The sequence below is a fragment of the Arachis stenosperma genome, chromosome 6 (assembly GCF_014773155.1).
Source record: "Arachis stenosperma cultivar V10309 chromosome 6, arast.V10309.gnm1.PFL2, whole genome shotgun sequence".
Taxonomy (NCBI): Eukaryota; Viridiplantae; Streptophyta; class Magnoliopsida; order Fabales; family Fabaceae; genus Arachis; species Arachis stenosperma.
In genome coordinates this window covers 25,026,145-25,039,099 of record NC_080382.1, presented here as the reverse complement: position 1 = coordinate 25,039,099, position 12,955 = coordinate 25,026,145, and the positions used below count along the sequence as shown (strand labels likewise).

The window sequence follows — 12,955 nt, the reverse complement described above, 5'->3', positions numbered from 1 at the left end:
TTGCTCACCAAAGAACTGAATGACTTGTCTAGGCAGAAACTGCCTCAAAAGAGGCAAGATCCTGGGAAGTTTTCTATACCTTGTACCATAGGCACCATGACCTTCAAGAAGGCCTTGTGTGACTTGGGGTCAAGTGTAAACCTCATGCCCCTCTCTGTAATGGAGAAATTAGGGATCTTTGAGGTGCAAGCTGCAAAAATCTCACTAGAGATGGCAGACAACTCAAGAAAACAAGCCTATGGACTTGTAGAGGATGTTCTGGTTAAGGTTGAAGACCATTACATTCCTACTGACTTCATAGTCCTAGAGACTGGGAAGTGCATGGATGAATCCATCATCCTTGGCAGACCCTTCCTAGCCACAGCAAAGGCTGTGATTGATGTTGATAGAGGAGAGTTGATCATTCAAGTGAATGAAGAATCCTTGGTGTTTAAGGCCCAAGGACATCCCTCTATCATCATGGAGAGGAAGCATGAAGAGCTTCTCTCAAAACAGAGCCAAGCAGAGCCCCCACAGTCAAACTCTAAGTTTGGTGTTGGGAGGCCACAACCAAACTCTAAGTTTGGTGTTGAACCCCCACATTCAAACTCTAAGTTTGGTGTTGGGAGGTTCCAACACGGTTCTGAGTATTTCTGAGGCTCCATGAGAGTCCTCTGTCAAGCTAATGACATTAAAGAAGCGCTTGTTGGGAGGCAACCCAATGTTTTATAGTTAACTATTTTCTTTTGTTATTTTATCTTTTTGTAGGTTGATGATCATAAGAAGTCACAAAATCCATTGAAAAAGCAAAAACAGGATGAAAAACAGGAAGAAAAACAGCACATCCTGGAGGAAGAAGCTGCTGGCGTTTAAACGCCAGTAAGCCTAGCAGTTGGGCGTTTAACGCCCAGTCTGGCACCATTCTGGGCGTTTAACGCCAGAAAGGGGCACCAGACTGGCGTTAAACGCCAGAAAAGGGCTACAGCCTGGCGTTAAACGCCAGGAATGGGCACCAGCCCGGCGTTTAACGCCAGAAATGGCTCAAAACGTGGATTTTGATGCCATTTGGTGCAGGGATGACTTTTCCTTGACACCTCAGGATCTGTGGACCCCACAGGATCCCCACCAACCCCACCACTCTCTCTTCCTCTTCACCACTTACATCCATCCTTCATAAACCACCACTTCTCCCCCTTTTTGGCCGAACCACAAAGCCATCTCCCTCTCCCCCATTTCTTCTTCTTCTACTCTCTTCTTTCTTCTTTTGCTCGAGGACGAGCAAACCTTTTAAGTTTGGTGTGGTAAAAGCGTTGCTTTTTCATAACCATTTATGGCATCCAAGGCCGAGAAACCTCTAGAAAGAGGAAAGGGAAGGCAAAGGCTTCCACCTCCGAGTCATGGGAGATGGATAGATTCCTCTCAAGGGTGCATCAAGACCACTTCTATGAAGTTGTGGCCTTGAAGAAGGTGATCCCCGAAGTCCCCTTTTCACTCAAAAAGGGTGAATATCCGGAGATCCGCCATGAGATCCGAAGAAGAGGTTGGGAAGTACTTACCAACCCCATTCAACAAGTCGGAATCTTGATGGTTCAAGAGTTCTATGCCAATGCATGGATCACCAAGAACCATGACCAAAGTGTGAACCCGGATCCAAAGAATTATCTTACTATGGTTCGGGGGAAATACTTGGATTTTAGTCCGGAAAGTGTGAGGGTGGCGTTCAACTTGCCTATGATGCAAGGAGATGAGCATCCTTACACTAGAAGGGTCAACTTTGATCAAAGGTTGGACCAAGTCCTCACAGTCATATGTGAAGAGGGCGCACAATGGAAGCAAGATTCAAGAGGAAAGCCGGTCCAATTGAGAAGGCATGACCTCAAACCCGTGGCTAGAGGATGGTTAGAGTTCATACAACGCTCAATCATCCCCACTAGCAACCGGTCCGAAGTTACCATAGACCGGGCTATCATGATCCATAGCATCATGATTGGAGAAGAAATAGAGGTTCATGAGGTTATAGCCCAAGAACTCTATAGGGTGGCGGACAAGACCTCTACCTTGGCAAGGTTAGCCTTTCCTCACCTCATTTGTCACCTCTGTTATTCAGTTGGAGTTGACATAGAGGGAGACATCACCATTGATGAGGACAAGCCCATCACTAAGAAAAGGATGGAGTACACAAGAGATCCCACTCATCATGAGATCCCTGAGATTCCTCAAGGGATGAATTTTCCTCCACAAGACTATTGGGGGCAACTAAACACCTCCCTAGGAGAGTTGAGTTCCAATATGGGACAACTAAGGGTGGAGCACCAAGAACACTCCATTCTCCTCCATGAAATTGGAGAAGATCAAAGGATCATGAGAGAGGAGCAACAAAGACAAGGAAGAGACATTGAGGAGCTCAAGCACTCCATAGGATCTTCAAGAGAAAGAAAGAGCCGCCATCACTAAGGTGGACCCGTTCTTTAATCTCCTTGTTCTTTATTTTTCTGTTTTTCGAATTTTAGTGCTTTCTGTTTATCCATGTTTGTGTCTTATGATCATTAGTGTCTTAGTGTCCATGCCTTAAAGCTGTGAATATGAATCCATCACCTTTCTTAAATGAAAACTGTTTTTATCACAAAAGAACAAGAAGTACAGGATTTCAAATTCATCTTTAAAACTAGCTTAATTAGTTTGATGTGGTGACAATACTTGTTGTTTTCTGAATGTATGCTTAAACAGTGCATATGTCTTTTGAATTTGTTGTTCATGAATGTTAAAATTGTTGGCTCTTGAAAAAATGATGGAAAAGGAGACATGTTACTGAGGATCTGAAAAATCATAAAAATGATTCTTGAAGCAAGAAAAAGCAGTGAATACAAAAAAAAAGGAGAAAAAGAAGGAGAAAAACGAAAAAAAAGGGAGAAAAAGAAAAAGAAAGAAAAAGAAAGAAATAAAGTTGTGATCCAAGGCAAAAAGAGTGTGCTTAAGAACCCTGGACACCTCTAATTGGGGACTTTAGCAAAGCTGAGTCACAATCTGAAAAGGTTCACCCAATTATGTGTCTGTGGCATGTATGTATCCGGTGGTAATACTGGAAGACAAAGTGCTTTGGGCCACAGCCAAGACTCAATAAGTAACTGTGTTCAAGAATCATCATACTTAACTAGGAGAATCAATAACACTATCTGGATTCTGAGTTCCTAAAGAAGCCAATCATTCTGAATTTCAGAGGATAAAGTGAGATGCCAAAACTGTTTGGAGGCAAAAAGCTACTAGTCCCGCTCATCTAATTTGGAGTTATGTTTCATTGATAATTTGGAGTCTATAGTATATTCTCTTCTTTTTATCTTATTTGATTTTCAGTTGCTTGGGGACAAGCAACAATTTAAGTTTGGTGTTGTGATGAGCGGATAATTTGTATGCTTTTTGGCATTGTTTTTAGTATGTTTTTAGTAGTTTTAGTTTAGTTTTTATTATATTTTTATTAGTTTTTAATTAAAATTCACTTTTCTGGACTTTACTATGAGTTTGTGTGTTTTTCTGTGATTTCAGGTATTTTCTGGCTGAAATTGAGGGACCTGAGCAAAAATCTGATTCAGAGACTGAAAAGGACTGCAGATGCTGTTGGATTCTGACCTCCCTGCACTCGAAGTGGATTTTCTGGAGCTACAGAAGCCCAATTGACGCGCTCTCAACGGCGTTGGAAAGTAGACATCCTGGGCTTTCCAGAAATATATAATAGTCCATACTTTGCCCAAGATTTGATGGCCCAAACCGGCGTTCAAAGTCACCCTCAGAATTCCCAGCGTTAAACGCCGGAACTGGCACCTAATCGGGAGTTAAACGCCCAAACTGGCATAAAAGCTGGAGTTAAACGCTAGGAAGAGTCTCTACACGAAAAATGCTTCATTGCTCAGCCCAAGCACACACCAAGTGGGCCCGGAAGTGGATTTTTATGTCATTTACTCATCTTTGTACACCTTAGGCTACTAGTTTCTATAAATAGGACCTTTTACTATTGTATTTGATATCTAGGAATCTTCGGACATCTTGGTAGCTATCTTTGAGTTTTATGCTATCTTAGATCATTGGGAGGCTGGCCATTCGGCCATGCCTAGACCTTATGCTTATGAATTTTCAACGGTGGAGTTTCTACACACCATAGATTAAGGTGTGGAGCTCTACTGTACCTCGAGTATTAATGCAATTACTAATTGTTCTTCCATTCAATTCCGCTTGTTCTTATCCAAGATATCACTTGTTCTTCAACATGATGAAGGTGATGATTGACGCCCATCACCATTCTCACCCATGAACAAGGTGACTGACAACCATTCTTGTTCTACAAGCATCTGAGGCTTAGTGAATATCTCTTGGATTCTTCAGAATCTTCGTGGTATAGGCAGGACCTGATGGCGGCATTCAAGAGAATCCGGAAGGTCTAAACCTTGTCTGTGGTATTCTGAGTAGGATTCAATGATTGAATGACTGTGACGTGCTTCAAACCTGTAACCTACTGGGCGTTAGTGACAGACGCAAAAGAGTTATTCTATTCCGGTAGGGGAGGGAACCAAACCGGTGATTGGCAGCACTGTGACAGAGTGTGTGCATTAGCTTTCACTGCGCGGATGGGAGGTAGCTGCTGACAACAGTGAAACCTTACACGAGCTTGCCATGGAAAGGAGTAAGAAAGGATTGGATGAAGGCATTAGGAAAGCAGAGAGACGGAAGGGAAGGCATCTTCATACACTTGTCTGAAGCTCTTACACCAATGAATTACATAAGTATCTCTATCCTTATCTTTTATGTTATTTTCGTTCATCACCATATACATCTGAGTTTGCCTGACTAAGATTTACAAGATGACCATAGCTTGCTTCAATACTAACAATCTCCGTGGGATCGACCCTTACTCACGTAAGGTTTATTACTTGGACGACCCAGTGCACTTGCTGGTTAGTTGTGCGAAGTTGTGTAATGCCATGGTATTGAGCCACCAAGTTCTTGGAGCCATTACCGGGGATTATTTGAGTTGTGAAAAAGTATTGTTCACAATTTCGCGCACCAGGGACTTGCTTCTGCCGGACATAAATAGACTGCAGGGTCGGTATGTAGAAGTTGGAGTAGAACTCTACTACCCAAGAAAGATTGACCTGCGTTGGCTGTCTCTGTAGGAAACCCCATTGTCTTCGCTCAATTTGCGGCTCAACAAAGGTGGCAATATTGGACAGGAGGATAAGAAGGTATTCATTGTTATAGTTCCTTTCTGCTAGGATAGGGAACATCTGCTCACAGTAGCGATTGGAAAATCGCGCAGTGTCCTTTGCTGGAAAGGCTTTCTCCTTGTCGTCAACCTTTATTATCCTCTTAACTCTTTTTGTTGAGGGCTTGACTGCGGTTGAAGAAGGCTCTGCCACTAATGCTCTTTTAGTTCCTCTTCTTGCTGGTGGTTTGGAAGTAGCTTTCTCTTTTCCGTTCTTGGTGGCCATCCTGAAAGAAGGGAAAAGAAATGAAATTAAATTCAAAGAGATAGGGCAAGGAAGAGGGTATTGTAAGTGATAGTCAATGCACAATAAAGATAAATGGCATTAACACATGGTCCAGATTACATGTGAAAAGCACATTAATGGAAATATAGCAAGTGCATGTAGGACAATGGAATGCAAGAGGTTTATTGGCATGCAGGCAAAAGCATGAGTAGCATATATCAAACATACAATGTCCAGTTTAGATTACCATTTGTAACAAACTATCACGTTCGTATTGACAATTAAATCTAATTAATAAAATAACAAGGGAAAGTTATAAAAAGCAAGCATTGAATAGTATAGCAACATAGAGAAGTACATAATGCGACATGAGCTTTTTTACAAACATATAACATGCATGGTGAATAGGGTATAGAAAATATGAAGAGAAACATGCAAGCAATCCCTTAAATAGGAGAAAAATAATTGTCAAACAATTTGCAATAATCCACAAGCATATAATGATAAATAATGACTCAAAAGGTTTCTAACACCATGTAAAAAGAAAAGAAGAAGAAGAAAGAAAAAGAATGATTTGAAAAGAAAAAGAAAAGAAAAAGAAAATAATAATATATATACATAATATAATAAGGATGATGGAAAAGAGAAGAAGGTAAAACCTTGTTAATGGAGGGGGGAGAGAGAGAGAGAGAGAGAGTGAAAGGTGAGGTAGAAGGGGGAAGGGAGAAAGAAGAAAGAAGGGGGAAAAGAAAAAGTAGGATTTGGAGGAGAGAAAGATAAGATAATTTGGCTATTGGGTTGAGCTGTGCGGCGCATGCGACGCGGCCGCGGAAGGCACGCGTTCGCGTGGGTGCGCGTCAGGTAAGACGACGCGATCGCGTCAGTCACGTGGTCGCGTGACCCGTGTTGCGCTGCTAGCGCGAGTGCAGCCTCGCTCCAGCACAACTCTTTGTTCAATTCATTTTAATTGCCAAAATTGGGTGACGCGATCGCGTGGGTCACGCGATCGCGTGAGTGTGCGTCAGAAAATAATTGATGCGGCCGCGTCGGCAACGCGGTCGTGTGACAAGGATTGTGCTTCCAGCACCAATCCAGCACCACTCTCGCACAATATGGCATTGTGCACCCGTTTACGTCGAAAATGCAGGGCGCGCGGCCGCGTCGAGCACGCGGTCGCGTGGGAAGCGCTGCTCCTGCGTAACTTTCTGTTCATTTTTATTTTTCTTTACTCCCCCTGCCACGCGGACGCGCGCTGGTGCGATCGCGTTGCGCGGCAAAATTTTTTTTTTAAAGGAAAGATAAAGACATGTAATTGAAAGAACACGAAAGCACTAATAAAGAGAAGAGTTATTTAAAGAAGAAAAACTAAAAGTGAAGAAAAGAACGATCGTACCGCGGTGGGTTGTCTCCCACCAAGCACTTTGCTGTAACGTCCGTAAGTTGGACGCTCCACTAGCTCAATCTGTTGTTATGTGGGGATCTTCCAGGTGGAAGATCTCAAGCTCCTTGCTTTTCTGCACCTTCTCACCATGGTACAGCTTCAGGCGGTGTCCATTAACCTTAATAAGTTCAGAGCTTGAAGGATGGCTTAGGTGATAAACTTCGTACGGTTCAGCCTTCTCTACTCTGTATGGACCTTCCCATTTTGATCTCAACTTACCGGGCATGAGCCTCAGTCGAGATTTGTAAAGGAGAACAAAATCTCCAAGTTGGAACTCTCTCTTCTTGATGTTTTGATCATGCACAGCTTTCATCTTTTCCTTATATATTCTGGAGTTTTCATAAGCTTCTAGGCGAAGGTTCTCCAGTTCCTACAGTTGCAACTTCCTTTCAGCTCCGGCCTTCTCAATTTCCATGTTGCACTCTTTAACTGCCCAGAAGGCTCTGTGTTCGATTTCAACTGGAAGATGACAAGCTTTTCCATAAACTAAGCGAAAGGGACTCATCCCAATGGGTGTCTTGTATGCTGTTCTATATGCCCACAGTGCATCTTGTAGTCTGGTGCTCCAGTCTTTTCTGTGAGGCTTTACTATCTTTTGCAAGATACGTTTAATTTTTCTGTTTGACACCTCGGCTTGCCCATTAGTTTGGGGATGGTAAGCAGTTGCAACTTTATGGATTATCCCATGCTTCTTCATCAATCCTGTTAGTCTCCTGTTACAAAAATGGGTGCCTTGATCGCTCACGATCGCTCGTGGTGATCCAAAGCGGCATATAATATGGTTTCTCACAAAGGAAACAACAGTGTTAGCATCATCAGTGAGGGTAGGAATTGCTTCTACCCATTTGGAAACATAATCTACAGCTAACAATATATAAAAGTATCCACTAGAATTTGGAAATGGACCCATGAAGTCAATGCCCCAAACATAAAAAATTTCACAGAAAAGCATATATTGTTGAGGCATCTCATCCCTCTTAGATATGTTACCAAATTTCTGGCATGGGTGACAAGATTTACAAAACTCAGCAGCATCTCTAAAAAGAGTAGGTCACCAGAATCCACAGTCTAAGATCTTTCTAGCTGTTCGTTGAGGGCCAAAATGTCCTCCACTCTCAGATGAGTGACAGGCCTCTAAAATGGATTGGAATTCTGATTGAGGTACACAACGTCTAATTATCTGGTCAGCGCCACATCTCCAAAAATATGGGTCATCCCATATATAATATTTAGACTCGCTTTTCAGCTTGTCTCTTTGATGTTTAGAAAAATGTGGAGGAAATGTGCGGCTAACTAAATAATTAGCAACAGGTGCATACCAAGGGACTACCTCAGATACTGCTTGCAGGTTGTCAAAAGGAAAATTATCATCTATAGGAGTAGAATCATCCTTAATATGTTCAAGGCGACTCAAGTGGTCTGCTACTAAATTTTGATTACCACTCCTATCCTTGATTTCTAAATCAAATTCTTGTAACAGCAGTATCCAACGTATAAGTCTTGGTTGGATTCCTTTTTAGCCAATAGATACTTTAGAGCTGCATGGTCCGAATACACTACTACTCTAGTACCAAGTAAATAAGCCCGGAATTTATCCAGAGCAAAAACAATAGCAAGTAGCTCTTTCTCAGTAGTAGTATAATTGAACTGGGCAGTGTCTAAAGTCTTAGACGCATAGGCAATAACAAAAGGATTCTTACCTTCACGCTGAGCCAGCGCTGCTCCTACTGCATGGTTGGAAGCATCGCACATGATTTCAAATGGCTGGCTCCAGTCGGGTCCTCTCACAATTGGAGCTTGAGTTAGAGCAGTCTTTAGCTTATCAAATGCTTGTTTGCAATCCTCACTGAACTCGAACTCAATATCCTTTTGTAGTAATCTGGATAAGGGAAGTGCCACCTTACTAAAGCCCTTAATAAATCTCCTGTAGAAACCTGCATTGCCAAGGAACGAACGGACTTTCCTCACAGAAGAGGGGTAAGGTAAACTAGAAATAACATTCACCTTTGCTGGGTCTACAGAAATGCCATTATTAGATACCACATGTCCCAATACAATCCCTTGCTTTACTATAAAGTGGCATTTTTCAAAATTCAATACAAGGTTTGTATTAATACATCTATCTAATACTCTAGATAATCCATCTAAGCAAAGGTTAAAAGAATCACCATAAACGCTAAAATCGTCCATAAAAACTTCCATACAGTCCTCAATAAGATCAGAGAAAAGACTCATCATGCACCTTTGGAAAGTAGCTGGTGCATTGCACAAGCCAAAGGGCATTCTCTTATAGGCATAGGTCCCAAAAAGACATGTAAAAGTAGTCTTTTCCTGATCCTCAGGAGCTATATGAATCTGGAAATAACCTGTGTAACCATCTAAAAAGCAATAATGTGATTTACCTGACAGGCGATCCAGCATTTGATCAATGAATGGAAGTGGGTAGTAATCCTTACGAGTAGCTTGGTTGAGACGCCTGTAATCAATGCAGACTCTCCAAGCATTCTGAACTCTAGTTGCTATGAGCTCTCCATGTTCATTTTTCACTGTAGTGACTCCAGATTTCTTGGGCACCACTTGTACTGGGCTTACCCATTCACTGTCTGAAATGGGATATATGATACCTGCCTCCAATAGTCTGGTCACTTCCTTTTTGACAACTTCCAAGATGGTGGGATTCAATCTTCTTTGCGGTTGACGGACAGGTCTTGCTCCCTCTTCTAAAAATATTCTGTGCTCGCATACTTGAGGGTTGATTCCCACTATGTCTGCCAAACTCCACCCAATTGCCTTCTTATGCTTCCTCAGTACATCAAGTAACTGCTCTTCTTGTTGAGAAGTCAGTTCTCTTGTAATAATAACCGGAAGCTTCTGTTCATCCTCAAGGTAAGCATATTTGAGATATGGAGGGAGAGGTTTCAATTCTAACTTTTGATCATGGGCAGGCTCTGGGTTATCTGGGGCTTGTGAAAATGGCGAAGTGTTCTCATTGTCAGTTAAGAGGGTCCCCACACTTGGACCTTGTCCAGTGTGCCTCTCTTCAAACTCTTCTTTTTGAACTTCAGCCACACTTTCGTCTATGACATCACACTGGAAGATAGAACGATCTTCTGGGGGGTTGTCAATGACTCCATTCAGATTGAAGATTACTATGCGGCCATCTATTTCAGAGGAGTATGTCCCTGAAAAAGCATCCAATTTGAATTTTGATGTCTTCAGGAATGGTCTTCCAAGTAGGATTGATGATGGCTTATCTGAATCATTATGGGGCATCTCCAAGATATAAAAATTAGTGGGAAATGTGAGCCCTTTAATGTTCACCAAAACATCTTCAGCAACTCCAGCCACTGTAATAATGCTTTTATCTGCTAACACAAAATGAGATGCCGACCTTTTTAAGGGAGTGAGCCTTAAAACATCATATATAGACAAAGGCATTATACTGACACATGCTCCTAAATCACACATGCAATCATAAATTACTACACCACCAATAGTACAACTAACTATGCAAGGACCTGGATCACTACATTTTTCAGGTAATCCTCCCATTAAAGTAGATATAGAACTACCTAAAGAAATAGTTTCTAATTCATTAATTTTGTCTTTATGGATACATAAGTCTTTTAGAAACTTTGCATATTTAGGTACCTGCTGAATAACATCAAAAAGGGGAACAGTTACCTCAACCTTTTTGAATAATTCTACCATTTTAGGATCAGGTTCCAGCTGCTTCCTAGGCTTCCTTGCAAGTTGTGGAAATGGAATGGGAGTAGTGTTTTCTGTGGTGCCTGCACCTTTTTGTGCTTCTTTCTGTGGTTGAGCTATCTCTTCTTCAGCTATGTCCTGTATATCCTCTTCCTCTTCAACATCTTCGATTTCTACCACCTCTTCAGCTGAGGCGTATTCTGGTGAGCTTGGTTCCTCCTGATTCCTCTCCTGCAGTGTGGTTCTGGACCTCAGGGTGATGGCATTAACGCCTCCCTTTGGATTGGGTAATGGTTGAGAAGGGATTCCAGTGGTGCTTGAAGGTTGGTTACTGGAATTTTGTGCTGAACCAAGTTGTGTCATAAAAGCTTGCAGAGTAGAGGTGAAACCATTCAGACTGGCGTTAATACTGTTCACGATGGTATTTTCCATGGCCAGTTGTCTTTTCTCAAAAGCTTGTAATAAATCTTCATTAGAAGATACAGAAGAATGAGTAAATTGAGAGGTTTGCTGCTGATTGTTCGGTGGTCCTTGGTTTTGCCTCAGGTGAGGTGCTCGGTAAGGTTGATTTTGCTGCTTGTTGTTGTAATTATTCCACCTCTGATTTCCCTGATTATCTCTGCCTCCCCTATTATTGTTGTCCCTCCAATTCTGGTTTGAATTGTCCTGCCATCCATGGTTATTATTTCCACTTTGATTGTACCCTTGGTTGGGGTGGTCATAGAAGTTGTGAGTGGATGCCACCATGTTGTCTTCTTGTTAGAGCTGCGGGCATTCATCAATGTAATGACTGTAATCAGCACAAATTCCGCAAATTCTTTGTGGAACTAGTTGTTGGTTTTGCTACAGTTGAGTTTGCTGAGCTTGTTGATTTAACTGCATTTGCTTCAGCAGGTTGGTCATTTCACAGATGCTTCGATTTAGAGCAGCAGTCTCTATGCCAGAAGATACTTCTGCAACGGCCTTGCTTTTGTCTGTGGTTCCGAGTAGATTCAGCTAAATCACTGATCAATTGCCAAGCTTCATCAGTGGTCTTGTACTTCTTCATAGACCCATTGCTGGCACTTTCCAATGTGGTCTTATCTTGGGGCCTCATACCTTGTGTGATATAGCTGAGTAACACGATCTTGTCAATCATGTGGTGGGGGCATGCTTCCAGAAGATTATTGAAGCGTTCCCAGTATTCAAAGAGAGTCTCATTGTCATCCTGAACAATTGTAGAGATATCCTTTCTCAGTTTATCAGTAACTTCAGATGGAAAGAATTTCTCCAGAAACTCCTTTCTGAGTGTATCCCAGTTGGATACATTTGCTAGAGGTTGAGTGTAGTACCACTCTCTTGCTTTTCCCTCAAGAGAGAACGGAAAAGCTTTCAGCAGAATTGAAGTTTCATCAGTGCCATCACGCCTGACAGTAGAACAGGCTACCTGGAAATCTCTCAAGTGCTTGATAGGCTCTTGAGCAGGTAGGCCATGAAACTTGGGCATCAAATTTAGTAGTGCGGTCTTTATTTCAAAATCCGTAGCTACTGCTGGATGATGCGCTTGAAACGGTTGCATTGTAAAATCAGGAGCTCCTTCCTCCTGAATGGTAACTCTTCTAGCTGCCATGTTTTCTGCACGTAAAACAACCGAATCAGTAGAACGGGGGCTGGTTTCTTCCTCAGATTCACTTTCAAATCCGCCCTCAGAGCGGACTAACCTACGTTGTTCTCGCCTTATTCATGAAATTGTTCTTTCAATTTCAGGATCAAATATTAGCAAGCACGGATCAGGAAGTGAACGTGTCATTTGACAGAAGAAACATGCAGCTCATAGTAGAAAAATTAAATAAAATGCAAGTAAATAAATTCTAATTAATAAAATTAGCACTCTATTGCAACTCCCCGGCAGCGGCGCCAAAAATTGATGGAGTGCAGAAGCTGGTGAATTAAAAATTTATTAAAATGGTTACGTTGCAAGTATAGTTCTTAACTCACCGAAAATCTGCCTATCAATTTAGAAATATGTCACAGAAGGTTTAAATTAAAATTACTGGGAGTTTTAAGTCCCAGGTCGTCTCCCAACGAGTTGTAGAAAAGTGTGCTGTTTTATTAATCAGATATTCCAAAAAGTTGAGCTAAGTAAATTGGGATTTAAATTGAGGAATTTTAAATAATATAAATAAAAGCCTTGACTGGGAATTGATTAGTTAGAATCTCTATCATTGATGGAATGATTTTTAAGATTGATTTATAATTAATGGTTACTCTGTTTGGTTATCCTTTACTAGGAAGGGAAAGTCAAACAAGTTGGAATGCCAGATCTGTTCACGAGTTACAACCCACTTAGTTCAAAGGGATTGGCGTTGGT

The 12,955-nt window shown here is 41.7% G+C and overlaps 1 non-coding gene across 1 annotated transcript; it reads left to right on the top strand.

Annotated features, from left to right (window-relative positions):
- Positions 1-11,737: 11,737 nt before the first annotated feature.
- On the top strand, positions 11,738-11,845 carry LOC130937979 (small nucleolar RNA R71). The gene has a single exon (XR_009069166.1). It is a non-coding gene; the product is annotated as a small nucleolar RNA R71 (small nucleolar RNA).
- Positions 11,846-12,955: the final 1,110 nt, after the last annotated feature.